This window comes from Artibeus jamaicensis, unplaced genomic scaffold, assembly GCF_021234435.1.
Source record: "Artibeus jamaicensis isolate MK-2021 breed Jamaican fruit bat unplaced genomic scaffold, CSHL_Jam_final contig_1998, whole genome shotgun sequence".
NCBI classification, from domain to species: Eukaryota; Metazoa; Chordata; class Mammalia; order Chiroptera; family Phyllostomidae; genus Artibeus; species Artibeus jamaicensis.
In genome coordinates, this window is record NW_026521407.1 from 79710 (window position 1) to 95623 (window position 15914).

Sequence of the window (15914 nt, forward strand, 5' to 3'; positions counted from 1 at the left end):
ACTGGGGGGGGTGGGTCAATGTCCCCAAAACAGACCTGAAGGGCCACTCAGATAATGTCCTCTCCCCCACACTAGACAGGGTGGCAGGAACCGCGTCATGGCACATGTGGGTGACTGTGCCCAGCGGGGAATGCATGGGGGTGATCAGGATGGTGTGCCCACAGCTAGCTTCCTGCCAGGCTGCCACATGATTGGGAGTGGGAGGGGGACTGCAGAGGTGACCCAGAGGAGTAGCAGGGGCACTGAGGATGAAACTGAAGGGCAGAGGAGACAGCCAGAATTAAGCCATTCCAAGCCCCAGGGTCTGCCAAGAGCTGCCCGGGCCCTCCACAGTCTGGGGGTGGCACTCTGCACTGACCACCTCATGCGCGCTCATTCGTACCCTCAGCATCCCTCCGAATCCGAGATCCTCGGGTCCCAAGGGCCTACGCAAGTCTGACCTTAGTGACCCATCTATCTCAGGACCCACACAGCGCAGACTCCCAGGCAGAACTGATGTCCCAGCCCCTCCCAGCACACCAGTATCTTTCACAGCCACCAACTCCCTGACTCCATGAATGCCCCCGCCTTCTTCCTCCAGCTCCAAGTCTTCTTTCTCTTGTTCCCTCCCCCAGACTCATCTCCACCCGCCCCCCACAGGGGAAGCCCCAAGGCTCCAAGTCATCCCCACTCCAACCTGGGGCTTCCCCGGCCCAGCCTCCCCGTCAAGCACAAGGCCCTGGAGGATGAGCCTCAGTTTAAGGCTTGAGCCCATTTCCCAGCAAGACCTGGTGTTCTTACTGAACCACTTCCTCAGAACAACCCTGCCCTATGACCACTGAAGCCAGGGAAGCAGACGAGAGACATCCCTGAAACTCCTAACCAGGAAACTGAGGGCAGAGGATGGTGGTCAGCAGAAGTGAGAGGTGTGCAGAAGTTGGGGGTATGCAGCAGGGGTCAGGGGAGTGGGGAAGTGTTCTCAGGGACAAATCCCTTGGAGAGCACTTACATACACACGTGCAGACAGCAGGCAGTCAGAAGGCAATCTAGTTACAGAAGAGGGTTGCCCACACCAGGTGGACATCCTCCCCAAGCCAGAGTAGTTGGTAAATGTCTCCCAGGCTCGGGTGGGGGCTGTTTTTCGGTCTGATTTCCATATGAGTCGGTGCACATCCTCAATCTAGCATTCTGGTGGCCTGACCCCCTTCCCACTGAGCAGCCAGACTATAGGGCAGTGCCTAGAGAGAAGAGGGGGCATAGCCAAGCTGACTTCCCAGTGCCCCCTCCCAGAAACACATCTGGCTAGCAGCTTCCCCACCTCGTGGGTGGCACCAGGTCCCAGGCACCCTCAGCAGAGCAAAGTCGACCAATCTGTTACATCCTCCTCTCACCCAAAGAGCTTCTACAACCCCCCAGGAGCACCAGACCCGGAGACAACCCTCCCCCGACTGCCCTGGTTCCCACACCCAATTCTGACTGCTCCCCTCACTCCACGGGGGACACCAGCTGAGCGGGCCCCGCCCCCCAAGCCGGCTGCCTGTGGTGGGGGTGGGCCCCCAGGCTGATTCTCCCCAAACCACAGGGCGGCTCAGATAACAGGAGGGAGAGAAGGAGGGGGCTAGTCCGTTGGGCATCCGATCTCTCCCCAAACAGGTTTGAAAGTCTTTTTGTTTTGTTAGTTTCTAAAGAGAAAAGATTGAGAGAGCAAGAGTTCCCAGCAGTGCTTCTGCCACAGCTCCTGCGCGCGGCAGACTGCCCCAGACGCCTCCCGGCTGCGCGCGCGATGACACCGGCGAAGACAGGCGCACAGACAGGGCTCCCCCACCCTGGGAATGGCATCAGCGGGCTGGGAAGCCCAGGAAACCCCGGGTTTCCCTGGGAACCCGCCCGGCACCGGGTCCGCACCGGCAGCTCCTATCAGGAGCAGAGCAAGGGGCCCCGATGCCTACGGGAGCCCGGGGCTCTTCCAAAATCCCCGGGGTAGAGGTTACCTCAGAGCGGGGGGGATGCAATCCTTCCGGGCACCACGTTGGTCCTGACCCTTTGCCTTGGTTTTACTCGGCGTCAGGGGCAAGAGATCCGGGGAGAGAAGCCGTCCGAGGGACCGCCGCGGCTCAGCTGCGCGGGCCGAAGGCAGCGGCCATGGCGAGTCACGTGCGGAGGCTGAAACTTTACCCTGAGCCCCAGACTTGGGGGGCGGAGGGTACGGAGCTAGGGGAGGCCCTCTCCCAGAGGAACGCCCCTGCCCGCCCACCAACCAATCAGCAGGCAGGGGCGGACCCACAGCATCACACTCCACCCCGCTCTCCTTAGTAGACCTGCGGCTGGGAGAGTCTTAAAGGAGCTGCGCCTAGCCGGGGGCTGGACCGTGGGAATCTGTGAGAATCCCTCCCTCTGCCCCAGAAGGAGAGCTTCAGAGCGAGGAGCTGAAGTTCTGCGGGAAGACTGGGGAAAGAGCTAGGTGGAGAAAGGACTGCAGTATGTGGTGTTCCACTCCCTTCCCCCCAACACCCCCCCCACAACACACACACATTTAAACCTGAGAAGATGCGGTGTGATGTGGAAGTGAACAGTGTCTCCAGCCCTAGCTGTCAAGCCCCTGACTCCCATAATTATAATTCTCTTCCGGGGACCATTTGGAGCTGAGAGCTGTGTGACCTTAAGCAAGTCGGTTCCTCTCTTTGAATCTTAATTTTCTCATCTGCAAAAAAAGGAGAGCCAAAGTAGGTAGACGTCCCTCAAGTACACTCCTCTGTCGTCTTCCCCCCAAAACTTATCCAGCTCGAGTGGGTTGTAGGTTAGGGGAACTCTGGCCCTCCTCAAGCCCTCAGCAGCCCCGCACCCTGTAGCCTTCCCCTAAAAGAGCAGCGGTTCTTGGATCTTCCAAGAGCGAAGCAGGGGGCGCCCAGGAGCACCCCTCCATTCTAGAGAACTCTCTTGGACTCAAGCTTCTCTCTCCTGGCCCAGGCTGGAGGAGCCAATGAACCTTGAGTGTTCTCTCTCTCTCTCTCTAATCCTTACCCAGGACATTTTCTTTCATTGTTTCTTTTAGAGAGAGAGGGGAAGGGACAGAGAGAAAGAAGAAACATCGATTGGTTGCCCCGAACCCACAACCTGGGAATTGAACCCGGGACCCTTCCGGATGGCGCTCCAACCAACAGCCACACCGTCCAGGGCAACGCTAGCATTCTTGTTCCAGTGGGGCAGAGTCTGAATCCCTTTCCATCTTCAAGACCCCAGTCCCCAACACAGCTGCATACCCCTCCCAGCCTGCGACTCCAGTTTGAGAGGGTCATGTCCCCATCTCTAGCAGTCTGGGGAGCAGGGTGGAAGTGGAATCACTAGGGAACACCCCCCCTTCCCAGTTAGAGAAGTGGCCACAAGTGCCCCCACAGAACTTCCCACTGGAAGGGGAAGTGCCACACTCCCCAGCCTCCAGCCCAGAGGACTGGCCCGACTGGCAGCGCTCCCAAACCCACTGGTCCACGGCCCCCCTGCTTTACAGACGGAAGAACCCGAAGGCCAGGAGCGGACATGAGGTTTTATCCACTGTCGCTTTGGTTACGCAGCCGGGTCTAGACTTGAGGTATCTGATGGTCTCTCCCCAGCTTTGGCCCTCAGCCTTGGAAAGGTAAGACAAGCCGGGTCTGCAGGATGCTCTGCCCTGAGGTCCGGCGCAGGGGTAAGGTGCCCGGACAGCGCCTGGCAGCGCCTCCCCAGGCCCCTTCCCGCCCGCTGGGCCCGGCTGTCTCCCGCTCCTGTCTGGATTTCCGTCCGCCGGTGTGAACCGCCTGCCCAGCCCCTCCCGCCCTGTCCTGTCCAGATCCATCCGCAAACATGCGCTCAGCCAGCAGGAATGCGCCAATGGCTCCCAGATGTGGACGCCAACGCTTAACCCCTTCTCCCCCGAGCCCCCCAAAGGCCTTCAACCTGAGCTCTGCCTAGCAACCAGGGGCACCGCCCTGGTGAGGGACCAGCCGGGAGGGGACGCAGCATCAGCCACCCCCAGATCGCACAAGCTGCCCCTGGCCTAGATTCCACCAGTCTTCCTTCCAGCTGAGGCTAGAGGGGAAGGATCATGAACACAAAAATGCAAGTGTGCATAATCGCAGGTACACTGCCTTCCACCGAGGGTGGCCTTCACATACACCTGCCGGCACATGGCATCAGGTATGCTGAGAGTCAGGTGTACAAATGCAAACTCAAGACACCACATGCACTTTCAGAGCACACATATGTGTACCCCTGCATGCCCAGGGCACCCATGTATGCACATCCATAGGCACACAGAACAAGCACATGCAAGACAGGCATTTGTGGACACACAAGGACATGAGGCAGAGGGTGGGGCACACTCCTAAAGAGACATCGCAGCAGACCTGTGTGCAGACGAAGGAAGAAATGCGTGCACCCACAGACCGGCTTGCCACGGGGAGTCAGACACACGTGCACTGGCTTTAGTGTGAACACGCACACAGCCTGCACACCTTCAGTGCACTCCCTCCTGCCCAGGTCCCCAGTGCTGCCTCTCCTATACCTAGCCCTCCCCAGGCTTGACTCCGGAAGGCAGGAGAGGTCCCAGGTGGGAGGCCAGGAGTCCAATCTGCAGCAGCAGCTGCATTCCAGCTGTGCTGGGGCCACAGCCAGGCTCCTACCCACCATCCACCAGGGACCCTAACTCAGGACAGGAGATGATGGTGGCTGGGGTGGGGGGGCGTGCCACGGGCCTAGGGGTTCCTCACTCTTTAGGAAAGACACTCCTGGGCACCCGCCCTTCCGCTCTGCCCAGCACACAGAAGGGCTGCGGGAGAAGCCTGAGCCACTTGTTTCCCAAGACAGGGATCCTCCTGGGAAACCCGAGAGCCTTGACTGTGCAAGGCCAGAGGCAACCCACAGCAGTCAAAGCAGTCGAAGGAGATACAAAATAGCTGAGACACCCCAGGAAGGCCCACACTTCTAACAAAACAAAGCCTGCCTCACAGCTTCAGGGGGAGCTCCTAGAGAACTGAATCACTGGCCATCTGAACAGAGTCTGCCAAGACCACCTGGATGCAGGTGGGGTGGGAGATGTCTGCTGGAACTGCAACCGGCTTCAGGTGACGCCTCTTCCCCCTCCCCAGCCTCCTAGCTCCTCCCAGCTCCTCCCCAAAGGAGCCCCACCCTTACGCATCCTCATGGCCCCACCCCATTCGATTCTCCCATCCAGAAGGGTGTTCTGGGGTAGGACTCCTGGTTCCATTGTACAGATGAGGAACCTGAGGCTCAAAAAAGAAATTGTCTTGCCCAAGGTCATTTGTCAGTGGCAGAGCTGACAAACCCACAGTGGCCTCCTTAACCTGCCCCCCTTTACTCCAAATCCAGTCTGTTTCCAGGCAGCACCCTGCCACCTCTTCCTCCATCTCCACAGCAGAGCACATGGGAGCAATGCCCTCCTTGCCTGGCTCTGCAGGCCTAAGTCTGGGGCCAGGGCACACGAGAGAAAGATCAGAGAAGGCGCCGGGCCGACACACAGGCCCCCCCAGCCCCACCCCAAGCACAGTGCCCACCTGCCCAGCAGGCACAGGCGGGTGACTCAGCTGCATCCGGGGGAGATGCCAGGGCAGTGACTCACCTACCGAGAAGAGCTGAGCCTGGCACTTTGCCAGCCCCAGGACAGAAGTGACTTAGTCACCCAGACTGTGATGCCCAGCAGGCACAGCCTGGGGACTGAGGACAGGGACAGGCTGTGTCCTTCATGGTGACATGCGCCCCCTGGTGAAGAACAGGTATCCTGAGGCAAGTCACGGCCGTGGGCGCCCCTGCCCCTCTCCGTGCCCGCCCCTACCACACCAGGCCCTGCTCCAGTGCAGGCAAGTTTTGTGAGACCCCCGGGCTGCCCCGAGTTAGCGCCCCCCTCAACGGCCTGCCCCTACCCATCATCACCACCCACTCTCCCACCAGCCCTACCGCCTCCTGCCACCCAAGTTGTACCAGAGCCACGAGTCTCCTTTAACATGTCCTGGCAGCATCTCCTGCCCCCACAGCCCCTCACCGCCCCAGCCCCCTCCATACACACGCACTCATACACGCTCCTGCCAGCCCTGCTTCTGCCAGCAGCTGCTGAAGTTGTTGAGCAGGAGGGGAATCGGGAGGGTGGGGTGCAGGCATTGAGTTACCGGAGGCCGACGGGGTGGGCCGTCACCCAATCCCTTCCCCAGCTAGTCCTCCTCTCTGGGCACAGTCCTCCTCGCCCACCTGCTTCCCTCCCACCTCTGGCTGGCAGCCGACTGCCCTGGAAGCCCCTCCGCCCTCGCTCCACCCAAAGCCAGAAAAGAAACATTCAGGAGTATTTGTCAGGCTAAGACCAGGAGAGAGAACGATCAGGACGGAGACAGGAGGCAGACAGACCGAAAGACTCATTCCCGCCCAGCGCTCTGGCTGCAGCCACCACCAGGTGTGTGTCTCTCTGCGTTCGTGGAGCCGGAAGGGGACGGAGTAACTCCCCAAGTCCCAGGAGAGTAGATGGGGCCCACGGGGCGTCGACAGGCTGAACAACCTCAATCCATTTGCGCTATTGATTTCTCACGCACTGCAGCAGGCCTGATGGGGGCAGCATGATAAATCAGCCCCCCAGAGACAGACACGGTGTGGAAAGAGGGGGAAGGGCTCCTCTCCCACATTCGTGGCCCACGGAGACAGGCTTGGGGGGGGGCAGGGGGGGCTGCCGAGGAACAGGAGACGCTGAGTGGCACAGGCGGGGTGGGGGAATGGGTGTCGGATTAAGGTCCATCCGGGACGCTTCCTGCCAGCTGGATCCGAAGCTAATTCGAAGAAAAAGGGTGGGGGCCAAAGTGCCAAATCTGGCTACACAGGCGGAGCCCCGGACAACTCCAGGGGGGCACCACTGACGTCAGTCTGTGGAGTGGCTCCTCCTGCAGCCCGTGCCACGCGGTGGCCCCAGGAATCCTGAAGAGCCATAACTCTCCACTGTCCTTTCCACCCCCAGCACCCCAGCCAGCTGACCTGCCTCTGGGCCTCCAAATTCTCGCTTCCACCTGGGGGTTCCAAGCCTGTGCTAACCTCCCTGCTCCTCAGCCTGCTCCCTTCCATCGCTGATGGGATTAGCAAACCACCACCGAGACCCAGGCGTGCGAGGATGAGGGCTCCCAAAGGCGACCAGAGAGCCCGCAAACGCACACCAGGATCCTAGTCCTCGGTCTGTCCCCAGCCCATCCCGTCACCATAGGCAAATGCCCTGCCCTCCCCGGGTCTCTGAAACAGAGTCAGACGGGACACTCCTTCTCTAAATCGTCTCCAAGCCCCATAGCTCGCCAGCCTGTGCGCTTGTTGGAACCTGCCCAGCACCCTGTTCACACCAGCGGCCACAGGCCACCTAAACAAACCCCAGCCCTGACCTCCTTCCAGCCCGGACGCAGACTCCGTCCACATGGTGGAGACACGCAAACAAACCGAGCTGGGGTTTACCAGAGACCCTGCACAAACCAGCAGAGGGGGAGACAGACCAGGCACCCGGCCCAGGGCCCTCCTTGCTGCGGTGAGGGGGTTAGGTACAAACAGGTGTGGCAAGGGACCGTGATGACAGCACGCCAGTGCGAGGGGCCTGGGCAGCCAATGACTAGTTGAGTGTCCTGGGGTAAGTCACAGCCCCTCACTGGGCCTCAGTCCCCCCCCCCCCGTAAGGGGACTGTCTAGATGGCCTCTAAAGCCTTTTCTCTTTCAAAGTCTGGTCCTTGTTGGACAGACACCCTAAGGGGTCCCCGGACTCCCCTGCCTGCCCCAGCCCATGCACCTGGGCCGGGACCCTCTCCCCAGGACCCCACACCTGCCCAGCGTGCTTCCTCGCTCTATGTGCTGCCCCTCTGGCCCTTCCTGAGGCCTCAGCCTGCCTCCTTACCCTCACCTTGGCCAGACCCTCTGCCTTCCCCGTGCTTTTCTGCACGTCCCTCCTGCCAGGGGACAGACCGACTAAAAATAGTCCCTGCAGCCTTTCTCGCCCACGGCTGCCCAAAGAGCAGGAAACGAGGGGGGCAGAGAGGCCCATGTCCCGCTCTCCCCCACACACTCCCAGCTCGGAGCCATGTCCAGCACTCCAGCCCGGGACCAGCGCCAACTTGGCCATCTCGGGGGCAGCCCACACCCCTCCCCTAGGGGAGAGGCCTGCCCACAAGTGCCTACAATCACAGAGCTGTCCCGGCCCAGCGAGAGGAAAAGAGAGGAGGCGAGCGGTCTGCAGGGAAACCTTCCCAATTTCTGACAAATCAGCGCCAACCACATTGTGGGCACCGAGAGGGCAGGGTCTGGCTCTGCTGCCTGGTCTGTTCAGGGCGGAGGGAATTGGCGTGGGGAAGTCTGTCCCGGTTTCCTTCATCCTGGCCGAGCGGGAGGGAAGACAAGACAGTACCCCAGCCTCAATTATTCTGATCCCCTGCCCCCCGAAAATGTATGGGTGGAGATATAGGGGATTCAACAGCCACCTCCAGAGACCATGGGAAATAAGCTAAAAAGCGTCGCAGAAGACCTTGGCTACCCGCATGGGAAGACGGAAGCCTGCAGGCTAGAAAAGGCCCGAACAGCAGCCAAACTAAGTCGGAGACTGGGAGGGAGGATTCCGTGCCATGAGCCAGGGACTACGGTGCCCCCACCCCTGTCCCACCTGGGATTCCTGACACCTCCCTGCCCTGGGAGACGGCCCTTCCCACACAGGAGGAAGCAAACCAGCTTGGCGACTCTCCCGCAGCCTGCAGGGCGGCCCTGCACCACGAGGCAGGCAGGGAACCCAGGAGTCCTGGCGCCTGGCCCCAGAGTGAGACACCTCGGGGAGGGGGGCCGCCTGCCCCCAGTGAGGCGCATGCACGGTGCCCCAGCAGCTCCCAGACCTGACCCATAAGGAGCAACCGGCCCAAGGGGCTGGGTGGGAAAGTGAACACGTTTCTGAACAAGAAGAGAGAAGAAAGTGGGGTCATGGGAATAGGGAAGGGAGGGGCCAGCCTGGCTCTCACCTGCTGTCCTCCCTTCCCTGTCAGAGTCAGAGAGAGTGACATTCAGGCCACCAAATACCAAAGCGGAGTGTTTCTTCCCCCCACTAATCTCTAGACCCCAGCCCCTTGGTTCCTGAGCTTCCCCTCGTACCCCTGCCTGGGGACCAAGCCAAGCCAGGAGTCAGCAGGCACAAGGTGGTGCCTGTGAGGCCCGGGCAGTGCCAGGGGCAGCCCTCATACCATCCTCCCACTGGCTTCCCTCCCGCCTGCTCCCAGCCGCCACACATATCTCAGCTGTCGAATCTGATCAGGTCTCCTGCCCAGTGAGCCGGACACGGAGGCCACTGGGCAGGGGAGAGACGGGGACAAGGACAAGGAGCAGGAATGGCAGAGAATGAATGATAGAGACAGGACTCCGGGGAGGAGGTGTGGAGCCCAAGGAAGAAAAGTCTGGTGGAGAATCTCTCCTTCCTGACCACGGGCTCTCTGGCAACAGCCACCACGCGTGTTAGCGGGGTTCTGCAGCCCCCGGGGGAACAGCTCTGCCTGGTTCCTCCATCACGCAGATGGGCAGGGATGGGGAAGGACACCGAAGGCAGAGAGACTGACCTAGATTCAGGGAGAGAATCCCACCCTAGAACTCTCCCCGAGCCATAGCCACCATTGGCACTGAGCTTTATGACAAATTGTCTTATGGGGTCTTGGCCCAGTATCCTATCAGGCAAGTGGGCTTGTTACCGATAGCCGATTTTGCGGGCGAAGAAACTATTACATGTGTGCGCACAGTGAAACGGCCAGGCTGAGTCTCAGATCCAGGCCTCTGGTTCTCAGTTCACAGCTCACAGCCAGAATCGCTACTTTTCTTTCTGAGTCAAGAGCAGAACTAACTCTGTATCCGCCCTCTTCTCCAAAACCAACCCGTAGGGAATTCAGGGAGCTATGGAGGAATGTGGAGCACAGCCCCACACGTGGATGTACGGAGGACATGCCACTCACCCCCCGCACACAGAGAAGTTCCCTCGAAGTATGACCAGTCTCTCCCATCACTGCCCTCCCCCGGCTACTATGCCCAGAAGCAAGGTACACACACACACACACACACACACACACACACACAGACAAGTCATACTCCCTGCTGAATGAGATGCCCTGGACCTTTAGAGAACAGAATCCATACTGGAGGGAAGAATAAGCCACTGTCATCAGTGGGCGCCTTGCAGCCCTTCTTCCAGGGATCCTGCAGGAGGGAAGAAGCTTCAAGGGTAATACCAGGAGCTCGGGGCTCTGACAGCAAGTAGCCCAGGGAGCTGGCAAGGCTGGGTGGCCTCCCCGATACGGTTCACACCCCCTTCCCCAGCCATCTGGGCTGAGCCTCTTCTAGCCTGGGCCATACTCTGGGATCTCTCCCCGGCAGGGCACTCAGCCACCTCTAGCCAAAGCGTATAGATCTTACAACCAAACCGCATGGTGTACGTACACACACACACACACACACACACACACACACACACACACACACAGGGGTGGGGGAATCTTTGCACTAGGTCTGGGCAGGGATGGGGCTTAATTAAGCTGAAAGAACTTTCCTCAGAGGAAAGGTGACCCCCCCCCCCCCCCCCCCGCCCCCCCCCCCCCCCCACGACCTCTACACGCTCCAGCAGAGCCTCTGGCCACCCAAATGTGAGACGTGCCTGGAAGAAGATGTTACTTTTCCAAGGTGAGTAGGGAGCGGGGGCCAAGTCTTGAGCTCCTGGGGCTGGGAGGCGCGGAGGAAGCGAGACAGAAATCCTCAGGGAGGCGCCCGTCCCGCTGTGGTTCCCTCCGCTCTCTACCACCCCAGCACCAAGTCCCCCGTCGAGGTGAAGGGGGGAAGGGGCATCGGGCAATACTGCAAAGGAGGGTGCAAGGGCGTGGGGCCTGGGCAGTCCTTCCCTCCGATTTCCATCCTTAGCTAGAGAGCGGACGGCTTGGGGAAGTGCAGGAAGGGCGCTGGAGGGGCGCCGAGGTCCAGACACCCCACTGTTCCCAGGCTCCCACCTCGCAGGACTACAGCGAGCAGTGGGGGAGGAGGGATGGGAAAGCCTGACAGGCAGGAGGGAGCCGCCGGATCAGAAGAGAAGAGGCCAGGCGGAAGGCGACCAAAGGGGGATTGGGAAGGGGTGCGCGTGGTCCTACCTGCTCAGGTGTGTGCTGGCAGGGGGGCAACGGGGTTCCCAGGAGAACCGGGGAAGCCCTCTTAGCTCGATTCAGGATTCCCCCTGCTTCTGGGTTAGGCTGCTGCAAGAGGCACGCATTTCCGCTGGGTCCTAAAGCCCACTCTGCAGCCGTTGGCTCTCCCGCCCTCTTCCACCAGCCCGGACTGGGTCAACGGGTGCAGCGCTGAGGACTAACGGGGAAGGAAGAACTCACTGGGGGAAAGACGGGGGTCTGAGTCATGGGCTGGGGACAGGAAAAGTCTCGTCTCAAACGCACAGCACATGGATGACTTCGGCTGAGGATGAGACAGGAGAAAAGAGAGACTTCTTCCTGCCTACTCTGAGAAAATGAATTTGGGCTTCGGTGCTGAAGATGAGCTTAAGATCAGTTTCCTTACCCCTCCTCCTACGCGGCTCAGTTATTGAGAATTTGGGGAAGGGGATATTCATTCTGGACGAGCCCTCACTTCCACACCCCTCCCCCTATCCCTCAGTGCCCCAGAAGCCACCCCAAGGCCGGGCATTAATTTCCAGCGAGTAAAAAGGACAGCATTTGTTGGTAGTCGGAAACCGGTGGAGCTTTATATTCTTAGACTGAGGGGTACCTGGGAGTGTGTTGAGATGCACAAATAGACACACACAGGTGAGAGTACAAGCAGGTGGGGCTGGGCTCCTGCTACGTCCACCGCCTGGAATGACAGTTGGCAGTAGAAGAACAAGATGCTGCTCCTAGGAGTCAAGTAGTGCCCCTCCCCTGTCCTTAATAGGATCCTGAACCTTTTCCAGAATGAATACGTTAGAGAGATTATTTCCCCAGGTACCATTTGGGATAAATACAGGGGCCAGAAGGGCCTCTTAACACAATTACATCAATTTCAAGGTTACAGACCCAGCTTAGGATAGCTGATCTTCTCGGTAGCTGGGAAGGGAGAACTCAGGTTTGCTGGGCCAGGCGGACCAGGGCGAGGTGGCTGGGGAGTGAGTCTTCGGAGGGCTGGACTAAGAACGTTTTGCAAGGAGAGTTGCACTCAGCCCCAGCAGCAGAGTTGGGGAAATGTCATGGGGTGAAGGGCCAGGCAAAGTCAGAGACAGAAATGAGGGAAGGGGGGGGGGAGCACGGCCTATCCCGAGAAGGGGAGGGGCAGCGGCAGTGCCCCTGCCCCCTTCTGTGTCTCGCAGGAAGAACTGGGGAAAGGAGCTAGACAGTCAGGACAGAGGCCCTAGGGTGGAGCCCGCGGTCGGTCGGGTGAGCTCAGGTCAGGCCTTTCACCCCGATGTGCCTCAGTTCTCCCCCAGCTGTTAAACAGGGCTCTCGGCTCTTCCCAGGGAGTTAATGAGTGTTTACAAAAGAGCCTGGAGATCCTCAGATCTCAGCTGGGCCACCACTACAGTTATAAAGCTCAATAAGGGCTGAGTGTTATTTGGGAAGGGGAGGAGTAGGGGAAGAGGGAAGCAGACACCTCTCTTACAAACTAAGGATAGAGCCAAGCCCAGAGAGCACATGCCTCAGCTGCCACAGGATATCCTTGTGCCCAGGGATGGAGGTCACGCACCCTTGTACCTCTCTACCCGCCACCAAAGCCTGGCCTCCAGCTAACTGCAGGCACAGCCCAGACGGGCAGCTGGTCTTCATTAACGCCAGCTTTTCTCACCCCACACTGTGAGCCCACAGCTTCTCCAGGCTCAGGCTAGAGGGGGCTGCCCTAGCCCGACCTTGCAGCTGACTCTGGGCTGGGGGACACCACACCAGAGGCCACGTTACCAGCTGAAAATAAAGTTGAAGCAAGGCTCCCTTTTCCCACCGGGAGCAAGCAGAGAGAAAAGGAGTGTGGGGGTGAGAGGGTGGAGGTGGGGGAATTTAGGGCAAACAGCAGGCAGTGAAGTCAGCTGGATGGAGGCCCAGAAACCCCCGCACCCTGGGGCCAAGTCTTACTCTAGCTTTGCTTTCAGCTCCAGTCTTGGCCAGGCCCCAAACGAGGGAAGGCCCTGGCTGCCCCTTTCTGCCTCCCCACCCCCACCCTTATTAAATACACATTTTATCTCTCAGCATCTTCATTATCTTAACTGAAGGAGACAAGCCGTGGATGGCGGCGGCAGAGCATCAGGAGGGGGGGGGCGGGTGCGGGAGCCGGCGCACCCTTGTTGTAAAGTGCTGATCTAGCGCTTTCAGGCAGTGTGGGAAAAAGAGGTGGGATCAAAGGGAGCGAGGCTGATTCAGAACTCAATTAGGAGCTTCTTAAAAAAGGAGCTAGGTCTCTCCTTTTGCCAGTCTTCAGACAGCCTTCGGTACCCAGGCCCCTTGCACCCAATTAGTTTCTACCGCCAGTGCCTTGGGGCTGGGGTTGACAATCCAGGCGAGACCAGAGGGCACAGCCTTCTCCACCTGCAGAGTGGAGTGCGCCTTTTCTGAGAAGAGGGAGACCTGCTGCTAAGTGTGCCTTAAAACCGAATGTCTTAGAGGACACCTTTTTGGGAAGAACCTAAGGTTACAACTTGCCCCAAAAGTTAAAAAGTGGGATATCAAAGGTGGGTTCTTCCTAAATCCCTTGCCAGCCAGAGGCGGAGCTGCTGGCCCAGCTCTAGGGACACCAGGTACCCACCAGACAGGCGCCCCTCCTCCCAGCCTGTCGGGAGGACTCTCCTTAGCCAAGGCCTCCTAGGAGCAACATGGAAGTTGCCTTGAGCAAAATACCACTACATCAGAGGGAGCGATTGGAACGCATCTGTGAGGCCAATAAACCTGCACCACTGTGCCAAGACCCATTTTGTAAGATGAAGCACCCTTCTTTTCCCAGGGGGCCTGCTCCACCTCTGGGCAAAAGCATCAGGGATGTTTAGGAAAGGCAGCATCTTACTTGGTTTATTTATCTGTCCACTCAACATCTACTCAATACCTACCAGGTACCAAGCACTAAGTGCCGGGGACAGACACAAATGTAAATAAAATCTCAAGCTTGCGCTCTTTGGGTCTCCCTGAGTGGCCAAGGTGACACCTCTTTATAGAGATTTTTGTTAAATCTCCAAGTCTGTCTCATTCCTACTTCCAAGTTCTTACTCATGTATCTTAAAAGGATGCTTATGAAAGGCGGGGAGCCACAGTGGGTGGTGGGGGAGAGAAGAGCGCTCTGCCCACTTTCCTGATCTCTGGGCGGCTCGGACCTCCCGCGCCCCTGCCAGTTCCGCAGCCGCAAGCCAGTCTTCATCGAGCCAGAAATATCAGTGGCAGCGCTGGGGCTGAAATTCGCCCCGATGTGATTGTCTGTGTTCTTTCCATGGCGATACCCAACAACACTCTGTGGAAGCTTAATCTGCTTCTTTGAAGAAACATAAATAAGTAAACCAGGATACAGACACACACACCCAACCACCTTCAGGAGGCAGAATGTAGGTCAGCATCTTTGCCACTGCTCCGTGTGAAACGGCCTCTGATCCTGGCAAAACCCAGTAACCACGAGCCCATCCCATCCCACTAAAAATCCCACTCCTTCCCATAGCTCTCAGCCTCGGTGAGAAAAGCCAGCAAGAAAAGGACTCTCCTCCTCCTCCTCCTCTCAATCTGCTCCCTGGCTGTCTGAATTACACTCAAGACTTCACTGACAAACATACATCAGCTCTTGCTCCCACAAGGGCAGCAGAAGCCAAGCAGGGACTCTAGGTCGGCTTCACGCATCATTGACAGAACCAACCCTGTTCCAATTGCGGAAGTCTTAAGAGCAGCAATGACCTAGAAATTGACAGTTGGGGGGCAGAACCTGAGGAAAAGAAACTAACAAACCAGCACACAGAAAACCCTATTTCCAAATACCAGGGGAAAGGGAGAGAAAGGAGGTAGAGGGGAAAGAAACTTGGCCCCTTCGAATCTGCAAAGGCAGTCTTGGCTCAGGGCCACGGAGGATACACAGCAGCCCCACTGCGAGTCAAGCCATGTTCCTGACTCAAGCCCTGTAGTGGAGAGGAAGGCGCCAAGCCTCAAATGCGACGAGGTGGGGAGGCTGCTCCTTTTTGGGCAGGATCCTACTGTGGACACAGAACAGACAGCAGCTGCCCACAGTGTGGAAACAAACTGTAAAGCAGTCACGTCTCTTAAGGCTGCAGCATCCAATAAAATGTAATTTAAATCAAGCCTCGCATCTGTTCTCAATCCCCTTCAGTCTCTGCTTTCCATCAGCCTTCGGACAATCTTTGCAATTATGCTGGTTAACCCTCACAGCCCCAGACACTTCCCAGGCTTCTGCGTACAGAACTGTGTTCTCCACTCGCAGACTACCACCAGACGGAATGGCTTCTCCACCAAAGGAGCGCAAAAACAATAGTCAGACTCCCGTCTACAGATCATGCTCTGCCACACACCCGTGGGTGGTGTTCATTTCAGAGGGCTCTCTCTGCGTGTCCTTCTTCTATCCCATACCACCTGCTGTAGCCCAGATCACATTGCAAGGATACAGTGGGCAGCGTGAATGAAACAGTGGCCAACAGATCATTTGCACACATATCAAGTTCCTAAACTCAAGTTCATGTCAGAAAGGTAGGAGGAAGCAGAAGAGCTTGGAGAGCAGACTTGGTCACTGGTTCTCAGACCATTCATATCACATATGGTTTGCATCCCAAAAATTTGCTTCAGTTACAAAAGTGCAGCAATCTCCCAAATGAATCAAACTGAAGTTTCCCCCTTCCCGCAAAACTGCCCCTGCACTTTCAAGGCAGTCAGTGTTGTCATAGCGCCCTCTGGTGTCCCCATCACGAATCACCATTTGTATGCCAC

General features: G+C 58.2%; 1 protein-coding gene across 2 annotated transcripts in view; it reads right to left on the minus strand.

The window, feature by feature from the left end:
- RARA (retinoic acid receptor alpha) overlaps positions 1-11185 on the minus strand; it is a 43745-nt gene extending 32560 nt beyond the window's left edge. Inside the window, exon 1 of one of the 2 annotated variants that reach the window (XM_037129695.2) lies at positions 11133-11185. The gene's annotated coding sequence lies outside the window, so the exon portion shown is untranslated. Of the gene's footprint in view, positions 1-1970; positions 2170-11132 lie in introns of those variants that run through there. The other variant, XM_037129694.2, reaches the window with a different exon arrangement.
- Between the last annotated feature and the right edge of the window lie 4729 nt (positions 11186-15914).